Source organism: Callithrix jacchus, chromosome 3 (assembly GCF_049354715.1).
Source record: "Callithrix jacchus isolate 240 chromosome 3, calJac240_pri, whole genome shotgun sequence".
Taxonomy (NCBI): Eukaryota; Metazoa; Chordata; class Mammalia; order Primates; family Cebidae; genus Callithrix; species Callithrix jacchus.
The window spans coordinates 152,499,676-152,514,553 of record NC_133504.1 but is presented as its reverse complement, the minus strand read 5'-3'; the positions used below and the strand labels follow the sequence as shown (position 1 = coordinate 152,514,553).

Genomic DNA, 14,878 nt, shown 5'->3' with positions numbered 1-14,878 from the left:
AAACAGGGAAGCCTTGCAGAGAAAGAGCAGAAACTTTTATAATGATGGTGGTCGGGTGGTGGAGCACGGCTGGGAGTGAAGAGAGAAAAGAAGATGCTGGGTGCAGATAGGAACTTGCATTTTTATTTTTTGAGATGGAGTTTTGCTCTTGTTGCCCAGGCTGCAGTGCAATGGTGCAATCTCTGCTCACTGCAACCTCTGCCTCCCAGGTTCAAGCAATTCTCCTGCCTCAGCCTCCCAAGTAGCTGGGGTTATGGGCATGTGCCACCACGCCTGGTTAATTTTGTATTTTTAGTAGAGATGGGGGTTTCACTGTGTTGGTCAGGCTGGTCTTGAACTCCTGACCTCAGGTGATCCGCCCAACTTGTCCTCCACAAAGTGCTGGGATTACAGGCATGAGCTACCACACCTGGCTGGAATCTGCTTTCTTAAAAATGTTCACCACCTAAAAACTATGTGGTAATACAAATTGGACCCTGGAATACAGAAAGGACATGAATGGAATAATTGGTGACATCTGAACAAAGTCTGTTGTGTGGTGCCTAAAGCAGCTCCTTCTTGGATGCTAATCCATCACTTTGACTTCTGATTAACCCGGATCTAGGGAAGCCTCTAAGATTTCCAGTTAATCTGTTGTTCCTGTGTAAGAGTAAGTACTTAACATAAATCCTGCCCTTAGGTTATAGAAACCTTTATGCTATCATATTTCAGTTGTCTTACACATCCCTTCTGAGTGATCTTTCCCTATGGTATATAAGCTCTTGGTCTGGTGGGTAATGGCACAGGGATCCACCATCTTTTCTTGCTGCTGTTCGAGACACAGACATGGTTTCTATTCATAAGTCCCTATTAAATACTCTTTCTTAGGAACTGAATACGTTAGCCTCTTTTTTGGCCTTTCAGCTTCCCTGGACATTGCAGAACAGTAGTTAAGGGTAATATTTACCAATGTTAATTTTCTTAGTTTTGATAAACATACCATGGTTATAAATGATGTTCAAATTAGGTAAGGCTGAGTAATGGCACAGGAATGGCACAAAAGCTGAGTAATAGGAACTCTGTGTTATTTTTGTAACTCTCCTGTATATCTAAAATTATTTCAAAATAAAAAGTTAAAAACAAAAAAGCCAGGCATAGAGGCTCATGCCTGTAATTCCAGTACTTTTGGAGGCCAAGGCAGGAGGATTGCTTGAGTCCAGGACTTTGAGACCAGACTGAGCAATATAGTGAGACGCTATCTCTACAAAAAATACAAAAATTAGCTGGGTGTGGTGGTGTATTTCTGTAGTCCCAGCTACTTGAGAGGCTGAGGTGGGAGGATCACTTGAGTCCAGGAGTTTGAGATTACAGTGAACTATGATTACACTGATACAGAATGGCTGGGCTCCCAGCTAAACCCCACCTATAAGCCTGGAATTGTGACCCTACGTGAAAACAGCTGACCCCATTTTTCCAACCAAATGTTGCCTTTTTGACCTGCCACACCCCTATCCTGTGCTCATAAAAAGACACCAGTTGGCAGAGCAACACAGGCAGTAGAGCAGCCAGGATACAAGTGGCTGATCATCAGAGACTACAGATAAATATGGCTAACTTCAGACTGTCAAAAAACCAAAAGAAAAAGTAATGAGGAAAAGATCACCTTCTTCCTGCACCATCCGCTTTTCAACTCCTATCCTGCTGAGAGCCACTTCCATTGCCCAATAAAACTCTCCATATACACTACCTGTCAGTCCATTTGTGTGATCTGATTCTTCCTCGATGCCAGACAAGGACCCAAGTGCTGAGAGGGCAGGGGCTTGAACGCTGCTGCAGGGCTCACATAGAGACTGCTCCTTACACAGAGACCAGTTCCAACATTTGTTCCCTCTGGTTCCCGCACTCACTTGCTTGAACACTCCCTCTCGGGAGAAGCGGCCAGCAGTGGGTTGAGTGAAAGGAGCCACTGCAGTTCCCACCCACAAAGAGGGTCAAGCCCAACGGAAAAATCCTATATTAGCACCACTGCACTGCAGTCTGTGTAACAAAGCAAGACTGTCTCAAAAAAAAAAAAGACAAAAAATGCTATCCACTTTATACTAGCATAAATATTATGGAAACTACAAAATATTGCTGAAACAAATTAATCAAAAACTCTCAATAAACTAGGTACTGATGGAACATATCTCAAAACAATAAGAGCTATTTATGACAAACCCACAGCCAATATCATACTGAATGGGCAAAAGCTGGAAGCATTCCCTTTGAAAACCAGCACAAGACAAGGATGCCCTCTTTCACCACTCCTATTCAACATAGTATTGGAAGTTCTGGCCATGGAAATCAGGCAAGAAAAAGAAATAAAGGATATTCAAGTCGGAAGAGAGGAAGTCAAATTGTCTCTCTTTGTAGATGACATAATTTTATATTTAGAAAACCCCATCATCTCAGCCCCAAAACTCATTAAACTGATAAGTAACTTCAGCAGAGTGTCAGGATACAAAATCAATGTGCAAAAATCACATTCATTTACACCAACAATAGACAAGCAGAGAGCCAAATCATGAGTGAAGTCCCATTCATAATCACTATAAAGAGAATAAAATACCTAGGAATACAGCTAACAAGGGATGTGAAGGACCTTTTCAAGGAGAACTATAAACCACTGCTCAAGGAAATAAGAGAAGGCACAAATGGAAAAAGCATTCCATTCTCATGAATTGAAAGGATCAATATGGTGAAAATGTCCATACTACCGAAAGTAATTTATAGATTCAATGCTATTCCCATTAAACTACCATTGACATTCTTTATCTTTATAGAATTAGAAAAAACTACTTTAAATTTCATACGGAATCAAAGAAGACCCCATATAGCCAAGATAATCCAAAGCAAAAAGAACAAAACTGGAGGCATCATGCTACCTGACTTCAGACTATACTACAAGGCTACAGTAACCAAAAGAGCATGGTACTGAAACCTAAACAGATATACAAACAAATGGAAAAGAACAGAAGCCTCAGAAATAGCACCATACCTCTACAACCATCTGATCTTCAACAAAATTGACAAAAACAAGCAATGGGGAAAGAATCTTCTATTCAGTAAATGGTGCTGGGAAAACTGGCTAGCCATATGCAGAAAACTGAAACTGGACCCCTTCCTTATACCTTATACAAAAATTAACTCAAGATGGCTTAAAAACTTAAATGTAAAAACCCTAGAAGAAAACCCAGGCAATACCATTCAGGACATAGGCATGGGCAAAGACTTCATGACAAAAATGCCAAAAGCAGTTTCAACAAAAGCCAAAATTGACAAATGAGATCTAAATAAACTAAAGAGCTTCTGCACAGCAAAAGAAACTATCATCAGAGTGAACAGGCAACCTACAGAATGTAAAAGAATTTTTTCAATCTACCCATCTGACAAAGGTCTAATATCCAGAATTTACAAGGAACATAAACAAATTTACAAGAAAAAAAAAACATAAAAAAATGGGCAAAGGATATGAACAGAAGACATTTAGGCTACGTGCAGTGGCTCATGCCTGTAATCCCAGCACTTTGGGAGGCTGAGGCAGGTGGATAACTTGAGGTCAGGAGTTTGAGACCAGCCTGGCCAACATGGTGAAACCCTGTCTCTACTAAAAATACAAATGTTGGCTGGGCACAGTGGTTCACGCCTGTAATCCCAGCACTTTGGGAAGCCGAGGCAGGTGGATTATGAGGTCAACTGATAGAGACCATCCAGGCCAACATGGTGAAACCCCGTCTCTACTAAAAAATGCAAAAAATTAGCTGGGTGTGGTGGTGTGCACCTGTAGTTCTAGCTACTCGGGAGGCTGAGGCAGGAGAATTGCTTGAACTCAGGAGGCGGAGGTTGCAGTGAGCTATCACGCCACTGCACTCCAGCCTGACACCTGGTGACAGAGTAAGAAGACTCTGTCTCAAAAAAAAAAAAAAAAAAAAAAATCAGCCAGGCATGGTGGCATGCATCTGTAATCCCAGCTACTCAGGAGGCCAAGGCAGGAGAATCGTTTGAACCCAGGAGGCAGAGGTTGCAGTGAGTGGAGACTGTGCTACATTACTCCAGCCTGGGTGATAGAGTGACGCTCCTTCTCAAAAAAACCAAAAAAACAAAAAAAGACATTAATATGTCCAACAAACTTATGAAAAAAAGCTCAACATTACTGATCATGAGAGAAATGCAACTCAAAACCATGATGAGATACCATCTCACGCCAGTCAGAATGGTTATTATTAAAAAGTCAGGAAACAATAGTTGTTGACAAGGCCATGGAGAAATGGGAATGCTTTACGCTGTTGGTGGGAGTGTAAATTGGTTCAACCATGGGGTAAGAAAGCATGTTGATTCCTCAAGGATCTAGAACCAGAAATACCATTTGACTTAGCAATCCCATTACTGGGTATATACCTAAAGGAATATAAATCATTCTACTATAAAGACACATGCACACATATTTTTATTGCAGCACTATTTACAATAGCAAAGACATGGAACCAACTCAAATGTCCATCAATGATAGACTGGATAAAGAAATGTGGTACCTATACACCATGGAATACTATGAAGCTATAAAAAGGAATGAGATAATGTCCTTTGTAGGAACATAGATGAAGCTGGAAACCATCATCCTCCGCAAACTAACACAGGAACACAAAACCAAAAACTGCATGTTTTCACTCATAAGTGGGAGTTGAATAATGAGAACACATGGACACAGAGAGGGGAACAACATACACCAGGGCCTGTTGGCAGGGTGGGGGCTGAGGGGAGGGAACTTAAAAAATGGTTCAACAGGTGCAGCAAACCACCATGGCACATGTATACCTATGTAACTAACCTGAGCGTTCTGCACATGTGTCCCCCCTTTTTTATTTAGAAGAAATTTTAAAAGATACCTAAATAAATAGAGAAACATGTTGTATTTATGGATCGATGAACTTGGTATTTTAAAAATGAACAGACCGAGATGTAATTGCCCAACAGGCTTTCCTGCCTGCTGCAGAGACAAAACCAGTTCACTGAGACCATGGTATTGCAGCAAAAAGAGAGTTTAATTGACACAAGGCTGGCCACACGGGAGCGGGAGTTATTACTCAAATCAGTCTTGCCAAGAACTCAGAGGTTAGGGTTTCTGTGGACAACCTGGCGGGCAGGGGGGTAGGGAATGGAGGCTGCTGATTAGCTGGGGTTGAAATGATAGGGTTGTGGAAAGCGGTCCTTTTGTGTTAAGTCTGCCTCTGGGTGGGTCTGCAGGGTCAGTTAAGTCCAGGTGGGGTCAGCTGGTTGCCAGAAAGTCTGAAAAACAAATCTCAAAAGGCCAATCTTAGGTTCTACAAAAGCGATGTTATCTATAAAAGAAATTGGGAAAGTCACATATTCTGTGGCCTCTGGCCATGTAACTCCTGAGCAGTAAGGGATTGTAAAAACGACACCTATATTTTAGCAGGATTCAGGCCTCTCTCATAATCCTATTATTGTGGCCTTTCATTAGTTTTACACAGTTGATTTTAGTCCCTCAACTAGGAGGGGTTTGGTTTTAGGGAGGGACTTTATCATCCCTGCTTCAAAGTTCAACTATCAACTAAATTCCTCCCAGAGTTAGCTTGGCCTGTGCCTAGGAATCACCAAGGACAGCTGGAATGTCAGAAGCAAGATGGAGTCAACGATGTCAGATTTCTCTTACTATCATAATTTTGCAAAGGCAGTTTTATAAACAGTCCAGAAACAGACCATATGAAGTCACTAGGGTTATGAAACAGGAAGAATAAAGCACAAGAAAAAGAATGATCATCATAAATAGCAATAAATCAGCTGGATACTCACATAGGAAAAATGAATCACAACCTCTATAGTGCACGATACACAAAAATCAGTTCCACATGTATTGTATGAAACAAAGCTTCTAAAAGAAAACAAGGATATCTTCATGACCTTGGTGAAGGCAATTATTTTTCAAACAGGACACAGAAAGTATAAACTGCAAAGAAAATAAGTGATAAATTGGACTAAATTAAAACTAACAACTTCCCTTTTTAAAAAGATCCCATTAAAAGAATGAAGAAACCAGCCGGGCACAGCAGCTCACACTGTAATCCCAGCACTTTGGGAGGCTGAGGCAGGCGGATCACCTGGTAGGCAGATCTCCTGAACTTAATCAGGAGTTGGAGATCAGACTGGCCAACGTGATGAAACCCCATCTCTACTAAAAATACAAAAAGCAGCTGCCCTAACATAGGAAATATTTGTATCTCATATATCTGACAAAGAACTGGTATCTAGAATATATAACTACTACAAATCAGTAAGACAATTCAACAGATACTTTTGTTTTTGAGATAGAGTCTTGCTCTGTTGCCAGGCTGGAGTGGAGTGGCCTGATCTCAGCTCACTGCAACCTCTGCCTCCTGGGTTCAAGCTATTCTTTTGCCTCAGCCTTCTGAGTAGCTGGGACTACAGGTGCGTACCACCATGCCCAGCTAATTTTTTTTTATTTTAGTAGAGGTGGGGTTTCACTATCTTGGCCAGGATGGTCTGGATCTCCTGACCTTGTGATCCATCCACCTCGGCCTTCCAAAGTGCTGGGATTGCAGGCCTCAGCCACAACATCCGGCCTCAACAGACACTTTCAGAGCACAAAGCAACATGGATGAATCTCACAGACAATATGAGGTCAAGGAGCCAGGTACAAAAGAGTATATTCAGTATGATTTAATTTATATAAAGTATAAAAGCAGGCAAAACTACTCTATGGCCCTACTTGTTATATATAAGGAGGAGGTGGCTAGTAACTGAAAAGGGGCATGAGGATGCTTCTGGGATCCTGGTGATATTTTATTTCCTGATCTGGGTGTTGTATGAAGGAATGTATTCATTTATGATTTGTATAATTTCTATATGTCTACATCTTTATCTCTATTCTATATTTCAGTAAAAATTTGTTAAAATGTCATATGGCTTAGTTGGAGAGGAAAGTCTAGATTGGGATTATAATGAATTATTCTCTGAACTGTTGAACTCATCATTGTATTATCTACTGCTGCAAAACAATTATTCTGAAACTTAGCAGCTTAAAACAACAAACATTCATTATCACTCAGGGTCTCTCATGAGGTTGCAGTGTAACTATTGGCTGGGGCTACAGTCATCTGAAAGCTTGACTGGGGCTGGGGGATCCATGTCCCAGCTCATTTACACTGTTGGCAGGCTCTAGTTCCTTGCTAGCTGTTAGCAGGTCTTCAGTCTCTCATTATATGTTCCTCTTCATACGTCACCTGAGTGTCCTCATGACAGGACAGCTGGCATTTTCCAGAGTGAGTGAGCAGAGGCAGGAAGACAGCCCAAGATAAAAGCCACTGTGTTTTAACATAACCTAATCATGGAAGTGGCATACTATCACTTCTGCTACATTCCACTGACCACACAGATCACCCCTAGTGCAGTGAAAAGGAACTACCCAAAGGCCAGCTGGTAGGGATCATTGGGAGACATCTTGAGATGGTTTCCATACCTATCTTTCTCACAACCCTTACTAGAATATTTATAGAAACTCTAAGACTCTCACACTTCTCTCTGTTATATATTAATTAATTCAAAAATCTCTAGCCACTTTCAAACTGGTGACCCCATTGGAAGAACTTGCTGGTGGGGGTGAGGAGAAACCTCGGAAGAGGGTCAAATTCTCCCACTGCTGTCCCAACAGGCATAGACTCTATGAAGATGGTCCTTTCCAGCTTGTGGTTTCAGAAATTCTGGCAGGTCCCCCTGCCCTTGGTACCTCAGCATAATGTGACCACTGATCACTAAAATAACTCCAACAGAAACCTATGCCATTAGCAAAAGACGTTCCTTTCCTATCAAATGGAGGCAAATTCGCAGCACAGTAGAGCTTTGGTTCCCAAATTTGGCTGCTCATTAGAATTTCGTGGGGAGCTGTTAAAAATATGGATTCCTGAGTCTGCCAAGACCACTGATGCAGACTCTCCAGAGATGGGCTTCCAGACTCTGCAGTTTGAGAAGGCTTCTCTCCATCTGTCATAAGAAAAATTTAAAAATTAATTAATTAATTAAAAATAAAAGAGAAGGCTTCTTAGGAGGTTCTGAGAGAAGAGTTGGCCAAGTATCTGACAGCTGGTCCTGCCCTGGTATTTGGAAACCACTGACATATACCATTAGTGTGTGTAGATTTCAGATCACTTCTGGAGAGTGAGTTTCAATGTTGGAGGTGGGCGTAGGGTAGCCATTTGTTCACAAAGAGCCCATTTTTCTTCTCAGCTCCCTCTGCTCAATGTGCTGAGTGAGATAGTGTTTCTCAGCCTCTTTGAATGCCTTCTTGTCCCTCTGCCTGCACTTTGGTTCCCATCACGTCAGCCTTGAAGGTGGAGTGGCCTGTCAGCACCACAGGCTTGTGACTGGAGCCACAGGATTTCCTTTATCTCCTCAACTTCAGGTTCTGTTGTGTGAATCCAGGCTAAGAGCAGTTCAATGACTCAGGGTCAAGAGGACACATGGCCATCTCTTGACCCAGCCAGGAGATGCTTGCTCTTTGGCAATAGGACACAATGCTTTGTAGAGTTGCCACTTAATATACATGAGTTTACAGTTTGTGGATGGGATGAATTTAGAGACTTGTTTTCTCACCTATGAGAAAATACGCAAGGCATGGGAAAATTCTTTGTAGTAGTAGAAATTGAAAATATTTGGGCTGGGCACGGTGGCTCATGCCTGTAATCCCAGCAATTTGGGAGGCTAAGGTGGGCGGATCATGAGGTCAGGAGTTCAAGACCAGCCTGGAAACATGGTGAAAACCTGTCTCTACTAAAAATACAAAAATTAGCTGGGCATGGTAGTGCATGCCTGTAATCCCAGCTATTTGGGAGGCTGAAGCAGGAAAATTACTTCAATTTGGGAGGTGGAGGTTGTAGTGAGCCAAGATCACACCACTGCACTCCAGCCTGGGTGATAGAGCAAGACTTCATCTTAGGGCGGGGGCGGAAATATTTATTTTTTCATCCATTCACTCAACAAATATTTATCGAGCATCTCTGATCTTATCTTTTAATATTCTACTACTCTCTTCCTTATACCTCTCCAACCACACTGACCCTACTGCTCTTAGAGCAAACCAGGTACTCCTCTGCCTTTAGGAATCTGCTGCAGCCTGGAACTTTCTTACCCAGTTGTCTACTGAGCTAACTTTCTCACCTCCTTCAAATCTTTGCTTACATCTCACCTTCTCAATAGGGCTTAACCTGACCACCTTATTTGCCCCTGCAACCAGCTTCCCTTCCTTACACTGTTCTTTTATTTTTCCACAGCACTGTTTACCTTTTAATACACTATTTAATTGATTAGGTCATCATTTATTGTTTGAGTTCCTGCTCTTGAATGTAAGTTTCATCAGGGCAGGAATCTTTGTCTGTTTTTTTCACCATATGTCCCAGGTACCTGGCATGGAGTCTGGCATATAAGAGACACTTGATAAATATTTGTTGAATGAATCAGTTGGGAGCTGGAAGAGCGGCATGTAATACGGGTAAGATCACTGCTGTCATAGAGCTTATGATTGATCAGAGGTGAATGCAAAGAAAGGATTATAGACATGCTTATTTAGTGATAACTGTGATAGCTAAGAAGGAAATATGGAGTTGTATACAAGAGTATATGAGGGGCCAAATCTAATTAGAAGCCAGGGTTAGTTTGTTGAGGCAGCAACAATTAGCCTGAGACCAGAAGGTGGTGTGGATAACCTGGCTGAAGGAAGTGGGGAAGGCAGTGGAAAGGCCCTCTTAGATTTCAAGTAGTTTTCAGTGGTCCAGCTTATGACAACTGAGTATGCCAAGGTGTCTCTCATTTCTCTCAAAGTAGCTATTCAAACTAAGTTTCCAAAAATCTGTAGACTGCTTACACTTACCTCGGCATCAACATCTGAATACCAACTTCAGAACATCTCTCTTGTTACAAGAATGCTCTTGATAAATAACATTTTTGATCTTCTGAATGTCTCCTTAGTTGAAAACAAATTAAGTAAAGTTTTCAAACCTCCTGGATCAGTCCACTGAATAAATAAAGTTTAAATATTCTCAGCAATCAATCAAGAGTTTCAGACATCTTATCTCAGAAACAAAACCACATAAAGGCTGAGGTAAAAGAGCTTCATACTGAGAGGAAAGCCTTAGTTGATGAGATGAGCAATTCAATAGATATTCTTCCTAGAACTTGAAATAAAGTACTTTGCACAAGACAAGAAAACGTCTGTAGGAATTAGAAGGTCAAAGTTGTAATAGTTAGGCAAAGCATGGAGGTTTACACCTGTACTCCCAATGCTTTTGGAGGCCAAGACAGGAGGATCCCTTGAGGCCAGGAGTTTGAGACCAGCCTGGGGAACATAGAGAGACTGTCTCTACTAAAAATAAAAATAAAATTAGCTAGGGGTGGTGGTGCATGCCTGTAGTCCTAACTACTTGGGGGGCTGTGATGGGACAATCAGTTGAGCCCAGGAGTTTGAGGCTTCAGTGAGCTATGTCATGCTACTGTGCTCCAGCCTAGGTGACAGAGTGTGCAACCCTGTCTCTAAAAAAAAAAAAAAGTTATAAGAGCTAATCCCTTGCTAGAAATCACCTGTCTACATTAGGCAGTTTTTTTTTTCTTTTCATTACTCAGAAGAACAAGCACATTTATAAGAAAATACACAGGTATGAAATAATGGGTGAGTGGTAAATACTGTGAAAAAGATTTTAGATGCTTATGAGTAGTAACAGATTTTAAATATTCACTTGTTAATTCACTTCTGGGAATTCAGTCTTTGAAATGGAAACAAGAGGAAAAACAGCATCCTTTCTTGAGCACTTTGTTCTCAGCTTCAGAGCTGCCCAGGAGATTAGGCCTCAGATGATACCTTAGAACCAGATGCAATGCTTGTGGGAGGATTGTGTAGGCTACTTCATCAGAATCATATAGTGATAACTTCCATTACTAAAGGCTCTGGGCACTCTGTTTTCTTTTTGCTTTGCTTCTTATTTTGCTTTTTTGCTAAGTTAGCCAGGTAGTTGAGGGAATGGTATAACTTCTGTTGAAGGTTGTGCTGGTTGTGACCATGTCAAAAGAAGCAGTAACTTTATCTCGGGATTTCCCTCTGTATCAGTTAGGAGAGGATAGGTTATGCTGCTGTAACAAACAACCCCATAATCTCAGTGGCTTAAAACAGTAGAGGTTTATATTCTTACTTAACAACACATGTCCATTTTGGGCCTGTGATGAGAAGGGCTGACGCAAAGGTCTCTGACATATCCTGTAGATATTTTCTCCATTGTCTTGGCTGTTAATATTCAGTTCCCCTTTACTTAAGCAAATTTCTGTAGCAGGCTTGACTTTCTCCCCAGAATATGGGTTTTTCTTTTCTACCACTTAGGCTGCAAAATTTCCATACCTTTATGTTCTGCTTCTCTTTTAAACATAAGTTTCAATTTCAGATAATCTCTTTGAGTGTATACTTTTAGAAATAGCCAACTCACATCTTGAATGCTTTGCTGCTTGGAAATTTCTTCTGCCAGATACACTAAATCATGTTTCTTAAGTTCAAAGTTCCACAGATCTCTAGGGCAGGGACAAAGTGTGGTGTTTCTTTTCTAAAGCATAGCAAGAGTGACTTTTACTCCAGTTCCTCCTAAGTGCCTTATCTCCATCTGGGAGCACCTCAGTCTGAACTTCATTGTCCATATCACTATCAGCATTTTGGTCCCAACCATTCAACAAGTCCCCAGGAAGTTCCAAATCTTCCCTCATCTTCCTGTCTGCTTCTGAGCCCTCCAAATTGTTCCAGCCTCTGCCCATTGCCCAGTTCCAAAGTTGGTTCCACATTTTTAGGTATCTTTATAGCAATACCCCACTCTTGGTACCAATAGTCTGTAATAGTCCATTCACACTGCTGTAAAGAAGTACATAAGACTGGGTAATTTGTGAAGAAAACAGTTTTTTTTCCTAGTACAAACTTAGGGCTCTTTATTCAGGCAGTAAAGTAAGGAACAGCAAAGTGGGAGGGCTACACCATCACCATGGCAACAGAAAGCCTCAAAAACATAGAGTCCCTCGACTTCTGTCAGGTAGACTCTAACTCAGGAGAAACACATTTTAACTGGCTGAGAACAAGGCCAGGCAGCCTGGCCACACTGTGGAAGGACAGCTGGGTGCGTGGCCTCTGGTCAGTCCTGGAAGTACTTGGTGAGGGCTTTCAGCAGCTCCTGCTTCTTCAGCCCACTCTTCAGCCCATATGCCCAGCAAGCCTCTTTCAGCATAGGCACAGTGAACTTGCCCAGTGTGCCCTTGCTGATGTGGGTCTTCAGCTCTTCTTCTGAATACTCCACGTTGGGCCTTTTGCTTCTGGAACCTTCATTATCGTGTTTTCTCTTGGTAACTTTCCCTTCAGGATTGTAATCTGGTGGGTAAACAAGCTCCTTAAATTCATCCACCAGGGAACCCAGTCTTTTATTCATTGCTTCAACCTTGGGCAATGTCAGGTCCACTGCTTGTTCGGCCTCCATCAAATCCAAGGCCAAGGCCTCCAGGTTCCTGAAGTGTTGCTGCAGTACGGGTTTCTCAAAGCTGTCACTTCTATATGTGAAGCAGAGCTTCTCAACAATAGCCTTCATCTTGTCCACCTGCTCTGGAGTTGCCATAATTTTTTCAGTAAAGGGCATCTTCCTTTTGTCATCAGCAAATGGTAAAAAGACCAGCTGAAAGCCTGGAGGAGTGACCTGAATTTTCTGGTCGTCCAACTCCTCATCCTGTGGCACCAAAGCCACAAAATAAGGGGGGATGTTCCTCCGGGGTGTGTATCTGCACAATGCTGCGACCTCCTTCTCTAGACACTTGATGAGCAGAGCACTGAACAGGGTTGAGCTCCCAATCACCAGAGACTCCTCTGGGTACACGAACAGGGAGGGTCTCAGGTAATGGTGCTTCTTCAACATTACCAAGGGCTTGAAGCCCATGAGCATCAAACCTGGATCATCAAATCATTTTAGCTCTTCTGTTTCCTCTTTCTCCAGTATAATTTGATGACTCCCATAGATCTGCGACCTCTTGGTATCACTAGGTAGAAGCAAACTGCCTGTACTTGTATTAAATGTCCAGGTCTTGGTTGTCACTGGTTCGTTTGTTTCCCGATAGAGCTTTATTGGAGGAGGCTTGAGAGCCTTCTGGACCAGATTATAAATGCCGACAGAGATCACTATATCTTTGTTGAGCTTCAGCTTTAACCTGCTAAGTGCTTGCTTCCTGGTCTCCTTGGCGCGAACCTTCCGCAACAGGTCTTCTAGGATTCCTCAAAGTGAACCCTGAGGTCCTCAGCCTCTGCTATGCTGATAATATCTCTGTAGAACAACGATATGTCAAAGCCCCCAGGTTTCTTCAGGTCCATCAAGTCAAGGAAGATTCCTGTATCTCAGAGATCACCGGCTTTGGTCCTGGCCCGGCTGGCTTTGGCACTGTCATTGCCGTGGGGGTTGTCTTCATCGGTGAAAAGCATGATCCTCTTATGACTCATCTTGAACTGAACATCACTAAAGAGGTTGGCAAAGACCCACAGCACTTCACTGAGTGAGTAGTCAGATCCATGGCCCATCAGCTCTTGGAAACGTTTTTGCCCCTGCTGCCCCTTAAACTGGTCAAGCTCTAGAATTCATTTTGCACCTGGATTATCCAACTCCTGTAAGACATAAATATTTTTAAAATTCACTAAATTTTTGTCTTTCTCAGTACCATAGAACACCACTTCCAAGAGATCTCGATCACTGCTTATGATCTTACTGATGTACACACTTTGGATACACTGGATGCTCATGTCCAAAGGAGTCAACTCATCTTCACTTTGAGATTCAAACATAGCCCTGGAGGCATCAACCAAAAAAATCAAACTATCTCTTCCTGAATATTTGTAGTCTCCACTTGCTTCAAGGTTCTCCTCTTGCTGTTCTTCTGCGTCTTAATCGCCCTCAGTTTTGTAATAGGACTCCCACCCTGACATGTTGGCTACTACTCACTCTGGCGCAGGGAAGTGACCGACTTGGACAGAAGATGAGAATGCCGAGGTGACTCATGGTTCTGCAGGCTTAACAGGAAACATGATTGGGAGGCCTCAGGAAACTTATAATCACGGCAGAAGGTAAAGGGGAAGCAAGCATCTTTTTCACATGGTGGCAAGAGAGAGAGAAAGAGAAGGCGGAAGTGCCACACACTTTTAAACCACTGGATCTCATGAGAACTCACTCACTATCAAGAAAATAGCAAGGAGGAAACCTGCCCCTATGATCCAATCACCTCATACCAGGTCCCTCCCCCAACACTGAGGATTATAATTCAACATGAGATTTGAGTGGAAACATAGAGCCAAACCATATCACACAATTATTCCTAATGGGTAGGAAAGGATATTGCTAGTAAGTATATTGTAGGTGGTCTTCTGGGTATGCTCAGCAGCTGTACATGCTTGTTCATACATCACATGTCTTATTAGCATCTTAAAGCTCCATCCAGGGGTATGTTTTTACTATTATAATGAGCAAAGTGTCAATCTGAGGATAAGTAAAATTAAAATGCACATGCTTTCTACAGGGGAAAGTTCCTGAAGATAATTCTGCTTGGTTCAGCTTGGTTACAATATGAGTGCTGGGGTTTGTTATGTTGCTGGTACAGTTGCTGTGTCCCACATAGCAGACATGGTAATGGACATGGTTACCAGCTCATGTGTTGACGGTGTGGTTTCCATGTCCCAAGGACATGGTTATTTCCTTGAATATCTATCCTGTCTCAGTAATATTGTACTAACCTTTGGCAGTTTGTATTTTTTTCTCTGAATATTATATTTTTAAGAGTT

The 14,878-nt window shown here is 42.1% G+C and overlaps 1 pseudogene; it reads right to left on the bottom strand.

Moving 5' to 3' along the window:
- Nucleotides 1-12,146: 12,146 nt before the first annotated feature.
- On the bottom strand, nucleotides 12,147-13,966 carry LOC100408724 (X-ray repair cross-complementing protein 6 pseudogene; annotated as a pseudogene).
- Between the last annotated feature and the right edge of the window lie 912 nt (nucleotides 13,967-14,878).